Source organism: Psammomys obesus, unplaced genomic scaffold (genome assembly GCF_907164565.1).
Source record: "Psammomys obesus unplaced genomic scaffold, mPsaObe1.curated_primary_1811, whole genome shotgun sequence".
Taxonomy (NCBI): Eukaryota; Metazoa; Chordata; class Mammalia; order Rodentia; family Muridae; genus Psammomys; species Psammomys obesus.
The window spans coordinates 32,869,419-32,885,169 of record NW_026596073.1 but is presented as its reverse complement, the minus strand read 5'-3'; the positions used below and the strand labels follow the sequence as shown (position 1 = coordinate 32,885,169).

Genomic DNA, 15,751 nt, shown 5'->3' with positions numbered 1-15,751 from the left:
GTTCACAAAAGCTGAAAACTTGAAGTACACTGAACAGACTGTGGACAGGTCAGCAGGTTGAAGACAGTCCTTTCTAATGACTCAGAGCCTCTTTCATGCAGCTTCACTGGTTTTTGCTACTTCCAGGCAGTTTGGTTGGTTCCTGTTTATTCCAGGTAGCTGGGATGGTCTCAGTCTTCTTTGTAGCTTCTGAGAATGACTCAGTAGTCTTCTTTGTTTACTCTTAGGGAGGGAGGGGGCCGAGTAAATCTGTTTAGTTTCAGGAACTTCCTGAAATGCTTTTGAAGTTGTTTACTTTTTATTTTAATGAACTTCCCTGAAGGACTGAATCCTTCAATCTCAGAGATAACTGCTCAGAGATAACAACAGAGGTACAGTTTAAACATCTTTAATGCCTGTAGGTGGCCAGTGAACTTTTACTTTGGAACTCTGCCTGAACATAAAAAATTTTATCATATCTGATTATAACTCCAATGTGAGACAAAATCCTCACTGTATCAAGTTACATAAAACAAAGTATTATATTCTGTGCATTTATAAGGTTAATAGAAAACATTCAGTTTATTTCTACCTTGAAATAGATTCCATACCATAAAACTGTTAGCAATGAATTCATCTTGTTCCTCCTTGCACTTCCATTCAGACCATCTTTGTAATGCAGCTTCTTTAATTGGACTGTAATTTCTCTTATCGTCACCCTTTTATTCCCATGAAAATTTAGACTCCTAATCTAAGCTCTGATTAATAAACTCATCATGATATCCACAGCGAGACTTAGACATTCCTCACAACTCTATAATTGAGCTGACTTCTTTGCCAACCCGGACTTCTCCTCCAATCTCTCTCCCTGGTGTTTGGGTCTTACCAAGTTGTTGGGGAGCTTGGCAGAAAGTTACTAGCGCAAGTCTGTATCTGATACTATTAATCTTGTCTCTTTTTGACTTCACAGATAGTAATGGCTAACATCACAGAACCATAGCTGGGCATATGCAGCTTCCTAAGGATGATCTTCATGGTCTCCCGTCTTCCAGGAACCCCCTCTTTCTTATTCTTTCTCTTCTCTTTCTCTCTACCCTCTAGTCCTACAGATGGAGATGCAGTCAAGATCTCTTCCCCTTTTAATTTATTTATATTCCTCCCTCAGGTCTCCCTCTCATGGTCACACTCCACTCCTTTATCTTTAGTTTGTAGTTCCTCCCTTGATGCTCCTGATTACAGATGAGAGCTGAGACTCACCAGGCCCTTGGCAGAAGCCAGAAGGAGCACAGGTCAGATAGCATTCTCCCAGACTCCCACAGCCCGCTCTTCCAGATGTTCTGATTGCATCTCCTCCGCCCCCCAGCTTCTGCCTGCCGTGTGCCTCCAGGACGCACTCCACATGCCCGCCTCCTCTGCCTCTGAACTGCCTGCACAAGTTATCGCAGCAGACTCTGCAGCCCCTCAGTGTCATCTCCCAGACATGGGAAACATCTTACTTTTCTCTGTGTTCACAAGTGAAAAGGGCCGTTTGGTGATGCAGACGCTGTGCAAGTGTGTTCGTTGAAAGCCTCTGCGCTCCAGGAAAAGGAAATCGGGGGCACGGGAGGACCAAGAAATTGTAAATTTTAGCATGTAGTTCTTGGCGTCTAGGCTCAAAACCCATGGCCCAACCCTTCCCTGTACTGTGGTTTCAAGCGTATCCTCAGTGCAAAACACTGACCTCCAAACATAACCACTTACTGCTACAAACCTAGGTTAAGCATCTCTGATAAAATCTCTGCATTTTTAGAAGGAAAATGTCAAAGTGCAAAAGCTTAGAATTTGTAACTCTGTGCATTTTCCTACCTGAATTTTTGTTCTTAGGGGAACTGAAAGTTTACTTTTATAATCCTTGTGCAGGTGTGTTACTTAAAAGGTGATTTGTTTCCTTTTGCTCCTTTGAGACAGGATCTGGCAACGTAACCCAGGCTGACTTCAAATTTGCAATTTTCCTACCTCCGCCTCTGCAGTCCTGGGATCACAAGCGCGTGCCAGCACACCTGACCCTCCATTTTACTTCCTCTTAAAAAAGAACATCGCTACCATCAAATGCAAATATACTTGCAGACGTTATGCACTAATTAGAATTGTAAAATAACCATTTGTTAGAGTTTCTCTAAATAACGTCTTTCTCTTTTTTAGTCAATTTTAAATTCTGGTGAAAACAGGAACACATAGCTTTTAAAGAACGAGAAGCTTCATGAATATCCCCTTTAGCATAGGAGCAAACACATGAATTCCTGGATGGCTCTGGTCTGTCTGAAACATTTAGGCTGTATATATTCACTGGCAAATTAGCAGCCTGAAGAGCTAAAAGCTGAGTAGAACTAAAAATAAACATTATTGTCCTCCCAAACAACCAATGGCTTAAACTGTATTTACTCAAGCTATTTCTGAATGTTATGAATCACAATATATCAAAATATATGAAAATAATTTCTGTAATTGTACATTTACTTTCTTTTCTAAAAGCCATTTATAAAGCAGGAGGGTTGTAAGCTATACTTTATATAAACAAAAATCACTGAGAGTCTTGGCATCTCTGATAGGGTCTCAGGGCAGTGTTCAAATCCATGAGGCCCTAAAAGCTGGGATTGAAAAATGAGGGGAAAATAAAAAAGAAGCTTTCTATAAACATGAATTTTAGTATCTGACTTCAATTTCTTACAGTATCTTCAATTGCCTCTCCAGATATATTTGAAATATCAGCACAATCAGGCTATGAACTTTTGTGGCATTTATTGAGTTTATATTATTCACGAGTGCTCTCTCGGGTTCAGTAAGAGGCTCATTTCTCACCTTTTAGAGGGGGCTGTCTCTCTTCTAGAGAAAGTTCTCTTCAGTAATGGAGTAAGGCTGTTAGAAGTTAGAAGTCCTGTTTCCCAGCACAGTCTCCGATTAATGAATCTTCAAAGAATGGCTTCATTGGAATGAATTACTTCTGTACGACCCTGGATGCATTCACGGTGAAAAAGTTGCTCTTTAAACTGCAAAATACATCTTTTTTTTTTTTTTTAAATCCATGTGTGTCCCATAGGAATAGAATACACAATTTCATATAGATTGTTTCTGTGACGTCACCTTCCTTTATATGTGATTCTCTATCATCTTTTAGTATGAAAAACATTCTTCCTGAAGCCTAGCCTAGTGACTTGTAGCGCGAAGCTGTATTCGCTGTAGGAGTCATCAGGATATGTTGTACTTAGAGCAAGCTGAGGCGCACAGCCCTAAGCTATGTGGAAGAGGTGACCACAAGAGGGCGCGCTGAAGGAAGAGGCCAGACAGTGGGAGGAGATTCTCAGGGCTTTCTTGGTATGTGTGCTTTTCAGAATCAAGTGAGACATTTCTGTAAAACATATTTCTTTAATTTCAGAGACAGTTTTATGTTAATCAATGAAATTGGTTGGTCCCTATTTCTGTCTGTTGTATTTAAAAACAATGACAAGAAAATCAATAGTTTGTCCTTCGTTTCCCCCCCCCCCCTGTTTGTAGGTTGGATATTTCCCATGAAGGAACAGCAAACCGCCTAGAGAGTATTTCACAGTACAGTACTTGCTGATTTCTGTCCTTTTCAAGATAATATAAGACTAAAATGCTATTTTCTCTTGTATCTGAGATATCACTTATCATTTGAAGGTGATTATGTTAATAATTTTGTCCACTAATTCTACCACTGTCTATAGACTGATAGGACCAAAGGCTTTAGCACCCGTTAGAGTTTGGCGTTGAACTTTCTGAGATTTGGGGTTAAAGGAGTCTGTAATGGAGTAGGTGAAAGTCACAGTTTTTCTGCTTGAGAGCAATATTATACACGTACTTGATACTTTAGTGATGACGTGGTTTTTAACGCTATAATAATGTGGTGGTGGGGCATCATTTTCTTCTCAGGCTGTGGACTCACTCTAGCTGGTGAAAACTGAAGATGGCTAGCAGATCTCCCGTGCCGGGAAATTTCAGGGTACAAGCTTAATATTATATCAAAACAGTAAATCATCACTGGTATCCATGGGTCCTCAGAGAGAACGAGGAACGCAGGCTCGACAATCACACTCTCTCTTGTCCAACTTGCCTCAGGCTTTATGAGTTAGGTCAAATGACCAGTCTTCCTGGAAGAATTCCCTAATTCTTCATGCCCGGGACCTGTACACATCTTTATTATAAAACTTAGAAATGTGAAGGAAAGCAAGTCATCATCCAAGTAAGAAAAGCTAGATTATGGCCCTGGAAAGCTAAAAAACATCAGCAGAGAAAGAAACTTAAAGGAAAAGAGGTGATGGCAGACTAGGGAATTGAGACCAGGATCTAATTTTAAAATAACACTTTTTAACCTCTTTATAAAAAGGATTTGTGTCACAGAAGGTAAAAATTTTATTTTTTAAATTTCTGGTTAATTGGTTAAAAACACAAGCTGTAAATAGAAAGTAAAAATTTAATACTATGGTGCAGAAATTGATTTATTAAAGTGTATTTTCATCTCCAAAGAATCTGCTTCCTTTGCTTACAGATCTCTTAGCCACTAGCTCCAGCCACTGTATGGTCTCTCACTGGCCCCTACCCTCAGAGTCACTGTCCCCTAGACTCTACTGTCACCTTGTGACGAAGACTATGATGACTTACTGTAACATTCATACTTTGAAAACTTAATGTTTTAACTCAGGGAAGAATATAAAAGCTAGAAAATATATAACTTTTGTTTCAAAATAGTTTACAGAAATAGTGCCTAGAAACACAACTGAGTTTTCCATGTGTGGTATTTCGGGTTGGTTCAAGATAAAGCCAGGAGAAACAACGGAAATAACTCACTCGTGTGTGTGATGTATCGCTTTCCTTGTTGGCCATTATATCTTTAGGCTTATTGTGTTGATATTTGGTTTTGTTAATTTTCTCTAGTTTTTTTAGTGTTTATTTTCTAATATTTGTTATTTCCTTTTTACATAATATTTGAGGTTTGTTTGTCTTTCTTTAAAATAAAGTTAGGCTAGTGGGTTGAGCTAATTTTAATTAATGCTGAGATTACATGCATTTATTTCCACACTTGGCTCTTGATCTGTTTTGAGGAATTTACCTTGGAGATTTCCTGTTCAGTGCTGCTTTTGCTGTATTTCAGAATCTCTGGCCAACATTTCTATGCATTGTCCTGATTGTCTGGCAGCTACCCATTTAATGGGGAGTATTTGGGTAATTTCTCCTTTTAAAAACATCTCCAGGTCCAGACCTCACTCTCCCAAAGCTCCATTTCTTTCCTTTCTTAGTGTCAGTTGAAGCAAGAGACTCAGAACTTCTAACCCTGACACCTAAACTCAGTACCCTTATACAGCAGTGGTTCTCAAACTTCTTAATGCTGTGACCCTTAATAAAGTTCTTCATGTTGTGGTGACCCCAACAATACATTAGTTTTGTTGCTATTTCATAACTGTAATCTCGGTCCAATTATAAATTGTCATGTAAATGTTTTTGGAGATAGAGGTTTGCTACGGGGGTTGCAACCCACAGATTGAGAACATGGTTATTCAGCATGTTTATTCACATTGAAGAACTAAAAATCTGTGTTCTAAATTTTGCTTTAAAACTTAACAGTCATTTAAAATCAAGCCATTTATAGTTTCCAAGGAAAGTTACTGAGGATAAAACAATTAGTTGTTTTCAAACCACAGACATGCACATACACACACATACACACAGAGAGAGTTTTCAATGAGAATTTAAAGTTAAGAAAAAGACATTTGAGACATGGGAAGGAGGGAGATGGAGATTGTTATGATCAAAATGCATTGTGTAAATGTACAACATTTTCAAAGAGAGAGTAAACATGCCCCTTTAAAGATTTCGTGCTTCCTGTAACTACAGCAAGTTTAGAATTCACAAAGATGAAAATTTCTTGAAGAAATTTAAATAATTTTGTATCTCACTGTCACTAGCATGGCTACTCTTTGTACAGTAATTCTACCCTTGTCCAGTTTGTTAGCAGTGATGTCTTCCTAATATCTTAATTTTGAAATATTTTCTAAGAAGAGGCATTTGCTACACTCTTACATAGTTTTATTCGGTAATTTTCTGAGACAAAACTGGTGTAGTGATAGGAGCATAATAAATTAGTATAGAAATTCTTTTAAGAGATATCAGCACATATATTTCTAGAAATGAAACAATGGTGGGAACAGAAGCATTCATGCTGTGAGCACACTGCATCCTCCTACAGTCCATGTAAGTCACAACTGTCTGAGGAACTCTTTGCATAAAGAAAATTCATCCAGTGGGAAGAACTTACCCAATCAGAATCTTTTGAGTATAGTTCCCTACTCTGAATTGTAAATACTCGAGATAGAGCAATTTCCTGTACCCTCAATGAACAAAGATACTGGGAGCATGTTCCCTGCAGCCCTTCATTTTGGAAGTCATGAAGAGAGATTGCAGAGAAATGTTCACTCCCTGTTTGCTCTGAACTGGAATAATCTGGGATGCAAGGCTGATGGATCTTGGGTCAGACAGTGAAACCTCCCTTCACTTCAAGTGCCTGTCAACTCCAAGTATCAAAGACAGAGCACATTCTTGAGAATCCAAGTCATTTGAAGGCTGTCAGCAGCCAAACAGAGCTAGCCAAGATGTCTGATCAAGGGTGGATTCGCCTTACTCAGGAAAGCTGTCGTCTGGGGAACCAGGGTCCGACTTCTCTTGATGCAAATCCATCAGTCTTCAGTGTGTAGCCTCTATGACCTTCATCGGATGGGCTGCTCTGTAATTACTCAGGGAAAATTCTCCCTCAGAATGCAAAGCATATGTTTCAAGTATTCAGAGTAAAGCTAAGGAGAAGAAGCTCAGAGGAATTACAGGAATTGTTACAAAAACTTATCTTCCATTATTGTTCAACCCTGGTTCTCAACACACTGGCAAACAGTGCTCAGTGATTTTGCCTGAAATGAAAAATGTATACTATATTATTACACATTACAGAGATGAAATATACTTTAGATTAAATCCATCTCACATAAGTTTCCATCTCAAATAACCAAAGGGTTTTCAATTAAATTACTAGTGTGCCTCTGCATTCGGTGGTGAATGGTCCAATCGATCTTCTAGAGACCTAGGATGGAGGGCATGTGTGGATGTTCTTTGTAGTAGCTTTCCTCTGGGTTTAACTTCAGCTGCATACAATGAGGGCACTCTTCCTAAGCTTTTCCTGGGAACACTGAAGTAAATTGCAGCAACAAGCTTAAGAGGAAACAGATTTAAGCTTGTTGAGGGAAGATAAATAAAGGTTTTGTGACCAAGCTAAAAAGAATGTTATGTCACAGTGACATAGGTGTTCTCACCCATTTTGGGACAATAAAAGTCTCTTATAATTTGGAAATAGTTGGTCCTACCTCATTGGTACACGCTAGAAGTTTGAAGTGTCTCTCCATATAATTTGTGTTTTTTTTTTTAATTTTTAATTGTGAGAGTTTCATATATGAGTACTATATTTCCATGACTTTCATTCTTCTCCAACTCATGCCATGTCTCTCTCCCACTTCCTCCCAAGTTTGCGACCTATTCTTTAATTATTATTGTTACACACACAATAATTAATTAATTAATAATAATTAATAATAATAACATTGTTAATATATAACAATAATGTAATAATTATTGCTATCATTAATGTATAATAATTATTTATTTTTAAACACACACATGCAAGTGTGTGTGTGTGCTTGTGTGTGTGCATGCGCATTTTGTGTTGTCCATATGGACATAGGGATGACCACTAGGGATTAGACCGCCTGTAAGGGAACAAGTTCCTGGAGAAGACTGTTTGACTGTAGCTCTTCCCCTAGAGGTGGGGTCTTGTGAAACTTTTCTACATCCACACATCAACATTGACATGTGGGCTGCTGTATTATTTAGGTCTTGCTAGGGAACCATGTTGAGATTTTGTGGACGCAGCTTTGCTACCATGCCTAGAATCACCCTCTCACAGCAGGAGTCCTGAGACTTTCAGCAAGGGCTCCAAGAGACTCTCTAGAGAATAGAGGTTATCGTCATTGCTCTTGTTTCCCTTCAGAACTCAAAGGAAGGCCATGTTGCGGATGACAGCTCTCAGGAGAGTATTTTTAAAAGTTCTCCTTACTTAGTTAAACCTGTAGTAAATGCCAATAAATTTCTTGGTTTCTTTTCTTTATATTTACAAAACTTTTCCTAACACATTTGATGTATTTTCTTAAAGAAGGCATAACATATTTTTAAGAATTATCTTATTCTTAAACTTGGGTGTCTGTGCACTTTAGCGCAGTTGCTAAAAATGTCAGAAGAGGGCGCTGGTGTGGAGAACTGAATTTGGGTTCTCCGCATTCTTTTTTTTTTAAATAATCTTAAAATAATCTTTTTTATTTATAAAATTATGTTGAAGACTTGTTTCAAATTCTGAGCAAGGCAGACACACCAGAAGATACCAGCTTTATTTTACAGGCTGGAAGCTGAAGCCATGCTTCCTTAGATCACATAGTAGGTGAGCACTCCAACCCTGCAGTGCTCCCTACTAATACAGAATTTATATCCCAGAATGTTAAATACCTGTGACCATTTCTCCATGACTGCAATGCACATTTGGTTACATTTACCAATGCTCTCCAATAGCAGAGCAACACTGGACTCTGATAGATTTTTCTCTGACCTTGTAATTGGCATGTTCTGGGAAACTCTTAAATTTTTCTCTTTTGTTTTTCTTTTTCTATCTTTCTTTTTTTGTTGGTGTTTGTTTTGGTTTTTTTTTTTTTTTTTTTTTTTTTTTTTTTTTTTTTTTTTTTGTTTTTTTTTTTTTTTTTTTTTTTTTTTTTTTTTTTTTTTTTTTTGAGACAGGACTCTACATATAGTCTACGCTGGCACTGAATTGACAGAGATCAACTTACTTCTGCCTCCATAGTGTTGGGACTAAAGGCGTGTACCACTCTGCTGAGGTTGGCACTGTTAACTCAGTTTCACAGAGATGTTTCGAAGGGCCCAATGATACCTAGGCAAACAATAGCTCAAAGGAAACAAAAATCTCAATAGTTAAGAATGTGGACCCCTGGTGCTAGATCTAAGGAGAGGGCTCACAGGGAAATCTCCCTGAAGCCCAGAGTGAAATTTAGTGGGCATTCCCTGGGGTACATGATGTTTAGCAGACACAGTTTATCGCTGCATTCTTTTAATAGTTTCTGGGTATAGTCCTGGGTCTCCTGCAACTCTGCCTGCCTCTGCCGCCCAAGTGCTGGGATCAAAGGCGTGCACCAACAGGCTCAGCCAGTCACAAGTTCTTAGCAGAAAACAGCCAAGTGGGCAGCTAAGCTTCAGTCTCCTCCTCCAGCACTGAAGGAGACTAGTTTAACTGACCAATGCTACTAAAAGCAGGGCTGTCCTCACATAAGATGTTCAGGTGCCAGAGGGGTGTGTATCACCGCCATGGAGTTCCAAGCAAAGCATATGCGTGGATAGGTGTCCGTTTTCCTAGCATAGGGATCTCCCATCTTAAATCCTGAGCTATAGGAAAGGAACGGCCCTGCAGGTCAGGGCACAAATGCCACCACGCTGACTCAGGGACATGAACGTTCCAAAGCCGACACCCAAGTTGCAACATAGTCTCACAGCACAAGACTAAACACTGCCTTTGTCACCTTTCGAACTGCATTTCCTGTCTGAGGAACAAGCATCCAGGATGGGGGTGCGCACCCCTATAATCTCAGCACCTGGGAGGATGAGGGGGGGATTGGTGTGAAGTTTAAGGATAGCAGCACTATAGAAAGTAAAAAGCAAGACCCCTTTCTTCTGGATTCAGGTGTGCCCCTCGACGTGGTCCATTACTTTAAGAGTGTTAGAGGGATGTGATGTTTGGGCTATTTGCCCTCCCAACATTAAACACCAAGACGAAGGTAGGATGAAGCTGGGTAACTCTTTCCCTCGGCCTGCGTTGGTTTCAGAGATGGGGCAGCCAATGTGGAGATTGATAGTCCTTTTCCACAGAACTGGGCTGTGTTGATATGTTAGCAATGCCCATACCCTGTTGTCTTTCTCCTGACCCCTTCCTCCAGTTTTTGAGGGCAGAAAATAATTTTCTGTGAAGATGCTTGATAATTTTAACAACATAAACACTTTGGAAATCATGGTCCTTCTTTAGTTCAGCTGACGGATGAGTTAATTGATGCGCTCACCTTGGTAGCCAAGTGAGCCCATCTCCTTGAGGAACCCCACTCTATTCTTGACAGGCCACAGAGAGATGGGAAGGGCACAAGAGTGAAGAGATCTGCTGGAAATGCTTCCCTGGGAAGGCAATTTCATGGATAGGGTCTTCCAGGCAAATGACACCAAATCTCTCCAGGTGCTCCTCAATCACTGTGTTGTCTGTCAGAGGGACAGTCTTATCCTTAATCTTTGTTTGTCCGTGTTTCAAGATGAGTTCCCGGACAGACTTAGGATTTGGAAATCCCCAGATCACTTAAGATTTCACTGTGTACAATATCTTTACACTCTGAGGGGTGACAATGACAAAGACACCACTGAACAATTTCTTCAGGCGAAGTTTCCCCAGGGTCTTCTGCACCAACATACTCCTTCAGTTCTTTTCAGGTCTATAACGAAGGCCATGGAATGCTTATCAGGCACTTCCAAAGCCTGAGGCTTCACTTCTTGTCACTGTTGCTGCTGCTAGGACTCTCGTAGGAATGACTCCAGTTGCTTAAACCTGATCTCTTTCTGCTTCCTCTTCCTCTTCCTCATTTTCTATCACCTAAAAAGAAATCTTAGGAAAGAAAGGTGAATCTTCTCCATCAACTGTTATTAATATAGATGACTTTGGACCCCAGGCCTGGGGAGACTCTGCCCTACAGAACTGTGATCAAGTGTTCTCACAGACCACTGACAAAAATTCCTGTCAACCAGGAGAATGAAGTGAAGCCACAGTGATCTTTAGCCAAGTCTCCTCCCATTACCAAGAAGCAAAGATTCTAGGACTCTCTTTAGGTTTTATGGTTTAGAGGAGTCTATTCCAGAGAGTTTAAAATCTGGATAAAAACAGATTGTGACACAGATTGACTCTCCATCTCCAGGTAGACATTCTTCTGGCACCTGGCACTAACTGAGTCAACACTGTCCTTGCTGCTCATCCCAATGAGGCACCATTTTCCTTCCATCCAGCTACACCTTCGAAAACAGCTGTAGAAACTGCAACAGAACAAGAAAAATTTGCATTTAATGACTTAAAATTTCACCATAAATATTATAATAATACATCTTTCAAAAATATAGTCATGGCAAAAAAAACCTCAACGTGTTGTATATATGAAGTTAAAAATAAAACACCTGATTTTGATATGTGGTTTGGCATGGTAATAATTATTTCTGGCATGTGTGTCTACACAATTGCTCAAAGTAATGAATCATTTAAAGTTGAAGAACATTTCTTTTTAGTACCATTTATGTAAATTGGATAGAGTTTTCTATTAATAACAATAGGTGCTTGAAAAAAAAATGCTTGTGAGACTGAGAATCTCAGCAGATACAATCGCTGCAAAACGCATGAGGACCTGACTCGGATCTCCAGCCCCCACCTAAAAAGCTGGGTGTGGAGGCTGGGGAATCCCTGGAGCTCTATGCACAGCCAGTCCATCAAAATCAGTGAGAGACCCTGACTCAAAACATAAGGTGAAGAGTGATTGAAGAAGACACCCAATAACTACCTCTGGTGCACACACACGCATGAATGTGTGTGCACTCACACACACGGGACCATGGACACGCACTCACACACATGGATAATGCTGTATTTTTGAGGAAGTAAACTAGGTTACATGCATCTTCCTTGAAGTGAAATTGAAACATGTTAAGTATCCAAAATATATAGATGTTTGTGTAACTAATAGGTTCCCCTTATACAGTTTTGTGAACCAATGCAATGACTATACTGTAGTGTTAGTATTCCTTGTGTGTATGTGTGCTTGCACCCATGCATGCACGTGCCCACCGAGGCCAGAGAGGGCATCAGATCTTCATAGCTAGAGTCACAGGTGAGTGTGAGCTGCATGGTGTGGGTGCTGGGAAATGATCTCAGGCCCTCTGAAGGAACTCCTGAGCCATTTCTCTAGCCCAGGTGCGGTACCTGTGAGTGGTTACACAGGGATTAAACCTTAGCGCATGTCTCCATGCAGTGGGATGTTCAGTGTCTACTTTCAGTCAGGTAGAAGGGCCTTTGTTTTTGTTACCTGCTTAAATGGTCCCTTTTCTCTGAAGCAGCTGTTGGAAGGTAGCAGTGTTTAGCTACAGTCTCCAGCCCAACTCTAACCAGTGTCCTCCAGCAGCTATTCCAATTTAGAGGTCTTTATGGATGATATGCTACAGAGTGAGGATTTTCCACTTCTTTTTAAAGTGAAAAATTCTCTTCGCCTGGACGTCTTTCTTTTCACCCAGTGTATAAGAATGAGATGTAAAAAAGGGAGGGGTTTGGAGTAGGAGAGGAATAATCCACAGGTACCCAGGACAGAAAACGTAGAGTGGATGCTGCCAGTCATTTAGAGTGACATTCTCCTTGTCCTCTCAGTCTTAGGCACACACAGGGGACCACATCTTTAGTGAGTGTGGTTAGGAGTTAAAGAATTTTTAATTATCTTCAAAGGAGCGTGCTTCCTCACTTTGAGTAAACAACAGTTAAACGTAAGCTCTCTGTTTCATGCAAGGCCAGTGTTTTGTGTTTTGTGTTCAAGTGTTGATGGTGTTTAACTTTGACACACACACACACACACACACACACACACACACGGAAGGCCCAGATGAAATTGAAACCTTTCAGGTGTTCTTGACTTTGTACGTGATATCAACTTTAACAATAACCTCAGCATAAAGCTTTGGGGAGTCAATGTCTGCATTTTGTTGTAATTAAGGGATCTAATGGGGGAAATGTGAGTGGCCCCTGCTCCTCTGGTGCATGAGTGAGTGGCCCCGCTCCTCTGGTGGATGAGTGAGTGACCCTGCTCCTTTGGTACAGAGTGGCCACTTCTCCAGTTGACCTGCGGCAGTCCAGGTTCTGATTTCATCGATGCTTTTCAAGGAAGGGTGTTTTAATGAAGGATAGAAATGTAGATAATTCATTCCATGCTGTGAGGTTAACCACAAGCCTCTTCAAAATCACAAAACTTATTACTCCTGCAGCTGTGCTGGGGCTGAAGGCAGAGCCTGCAACAGGAGTGCTCTGTGGATTTTTTTTTCTGACTTGATTCCACTGTAAGGCATGGCCTAGTTAGGTGGCCAGATTTCTTTCTTTTTTCTTTCTTTTTCTTTTTCTTTATTTATTTATCTTTTTACAAGTAGAAGGAAATTTCTTTCTGCCTTTAGGAGAACATTCCATTTTACTGGTGTTCCGGAAACACAGTTGTGTTAATTCCATAACAGCGAAGGCTGAACAGGCAAAGCACAGTTCCTTTGTGTTTTCAGGGGAAGCGAAGCCCACGCCCCTGCTTCTGTCACTCTAATGAAGCGGGAAGGTGGGTTTAAAATCTTAAATGCTCATCTTCTTTCCCCTGCTTTCTGTAAGACTGATGCACATTGCTCTTTAAAGTTGAGTGGCATTAATGGAAATGGGGTTAGCTATTGTCCCGGTGAGGGGACTGAGAAGGAAGGAGCCATTGTAAACAGACAGGAGAATCCTTCTGTCCTTCAGGTCTCAACGAAGGTTCAAGAGGGGCAGGGTGGGCTCCAGTTCAATAAAGAAAGCTATCCAGGGACAGAGATCTGCTGCTGATTTCAGATAGACCTTCTAGGGTGGAAGAGGGAGAGGAGGACAAGACAAGACAAGAAGGTAAAATGCTGTGTGTCTCCTTTCTGCCCCTCACTTCTGACTATGTCCCAAGCTCTGCTGCCTCAAGCCTTTGGCAATCTCAGCTCAGTGGGGGGATAGGGGGTGGCATGGGGGTGTGCTCTATATCCACATTCCAGTCTTAAAGGCTGGGAGTGAAGCAGAAGGGAGACCAAGGTTAGCTGCAAACACTTTGACCCCGTGTGGAAGGCAGGGTGCTGTGCCACACAGGCTGCTCCACAAGAGTGACACATTCAGACACGAACTAAAGAATTTGGAGCTCTGAATGAGGTTCAGATATTACAACCTAATGGTATGTGGGCCAACAAAACATGGGGTGTAGTTATGTGTATTTTCTTTATTTTTTTATATCTAACTTTATGGCATGGGATTGTAGTATGGAAGACGCAAAACTATAACATTCGGATAATTCATTCAAATGATGTTAGTCCACCAGATCTTCCAGATTATGTAAGCAAGGCAAAAAGAAGAGAGTGGTGAAGTAACCGTAGGACACTGGCTATGGAATTGCGTGTTCACTCCTGAGGTGGAATGTATTCTTATAGAAAGTAAGAAGAAAATAGCAATATAAGAGGAAATCAGTGAGATAATAGAAAAATAAGTTTAATCATTAAAACAAAATTGTAGATTTATTTTATTTTATTTTATTTAAAAAACAAGAGTATCTACTCATTTGAACAAAAATGACACAGAAGAACAAACCATCAGTTTAGGAAAATGGTCACTGTTAGGTCCAAAGGAGACCCCCAAAATGGCAGTGCTGCTGACAATGTCCTAAATAATAGCCTCAGCCTAGCTGCAGGCAAGGCTCAGACTGGGCAAACAAGATTGCTATTCTGTAAAACTAAAAATTCCTCAGAAAACTCATAATTTGGATTTCTGTTTGTCAGGAAAAGCCATTATATCCCTTAACCATCCCTAATGGTCAACTACCTCCAACAAAGGGCAGCTGTTCTGGATTAACCCAGACAGCTAGCAACAGATCAGAACTCCATGCTAAGTCCCAGGCTGCTCTGGCTACAAATCTTCTCGTGCTACCTGTCCCTTTAAAACTGACAAGGTTTTCCTGGGGCCTGCTCTTCTCTGCCCCACCAAGAGATAACCTGGCACTTTGCTTCCCCAAATAAGCTGTTCTTTCTGCTCATGGAGTGGTCCAGTTTTACTGGTTTCACTCTGCCTCAGTTACAGTTGCCTATGAGGGAGGGAAAGAACTCCATGAAAAGAATGACTGTAAGAGATGCCACAGAAGAAAAGTTGGATGTGACACTGAACAGACCTCTTGCCTAATTGGAATACTCTGAGGTGTTTCATGCAACCAAAACCTAAACAAATAATGAAAATCAAGGAAGACACAAGGAAAACCCAAAGCTGTAATAAAAATAATAAGAAATATCACTACATTACAGAAAAAAGTTGTATAACTTTCTGAAAGAGGCAGGGGAAATATTAGCCCAATTCAATTCTAGAAAGCAGCAATTTGAATTAACACGAGGCCCAAACAAAAAACCGTTAATGCAGAACTTAGGTGCCGTGGTTGATACATTTTCTTCACTAAGTTATGGGTTAGCGATCTGAAACTAATGTTTGTTTAGAATATTACAAATAATGAGGGTCAGTCCTACATGGTGATGGCTTCTCTTTCTCCCAGGACCATAGGAGGCTTGTGAAGAAGGGCAAGAGGAGGGAGGGAGCATGCCACGCTTTTGTTGCTCTGCTCAGCCCTGGGCTGCAGAGCAACAGAGTATGTACAGGGCAGTGTTTGCTTTTTTCTCTTTCACAACTCCCCAGTCCTGAAAGTGATTCTTGGCCTTTGGAATAGATTTATGCTCCAATAGTGTGCCACAGTGCTTAGCCATGCTTTAAACTCCACATGTGGTAATAATGGTAAAAAGAAAAACAGCAATGTCCTTATAAAAC

The 15,751-nt window shown here is 40.5% G+C and overlaps 1 pseudogene; it reads right to left on the bottom strand.

Annotated features, from left to right (window-relative positions):
- Nucleotides 1-10,143: 10,143 nt before the first annotated feature.
- The window catches only part of LOC129690530 (60S ribosomal protein L7-like 1), a 108,059-nt pseudogene continuing 102,451 nt past the window's right edge, over nucleotides 10,144-15,751 (bottom strand).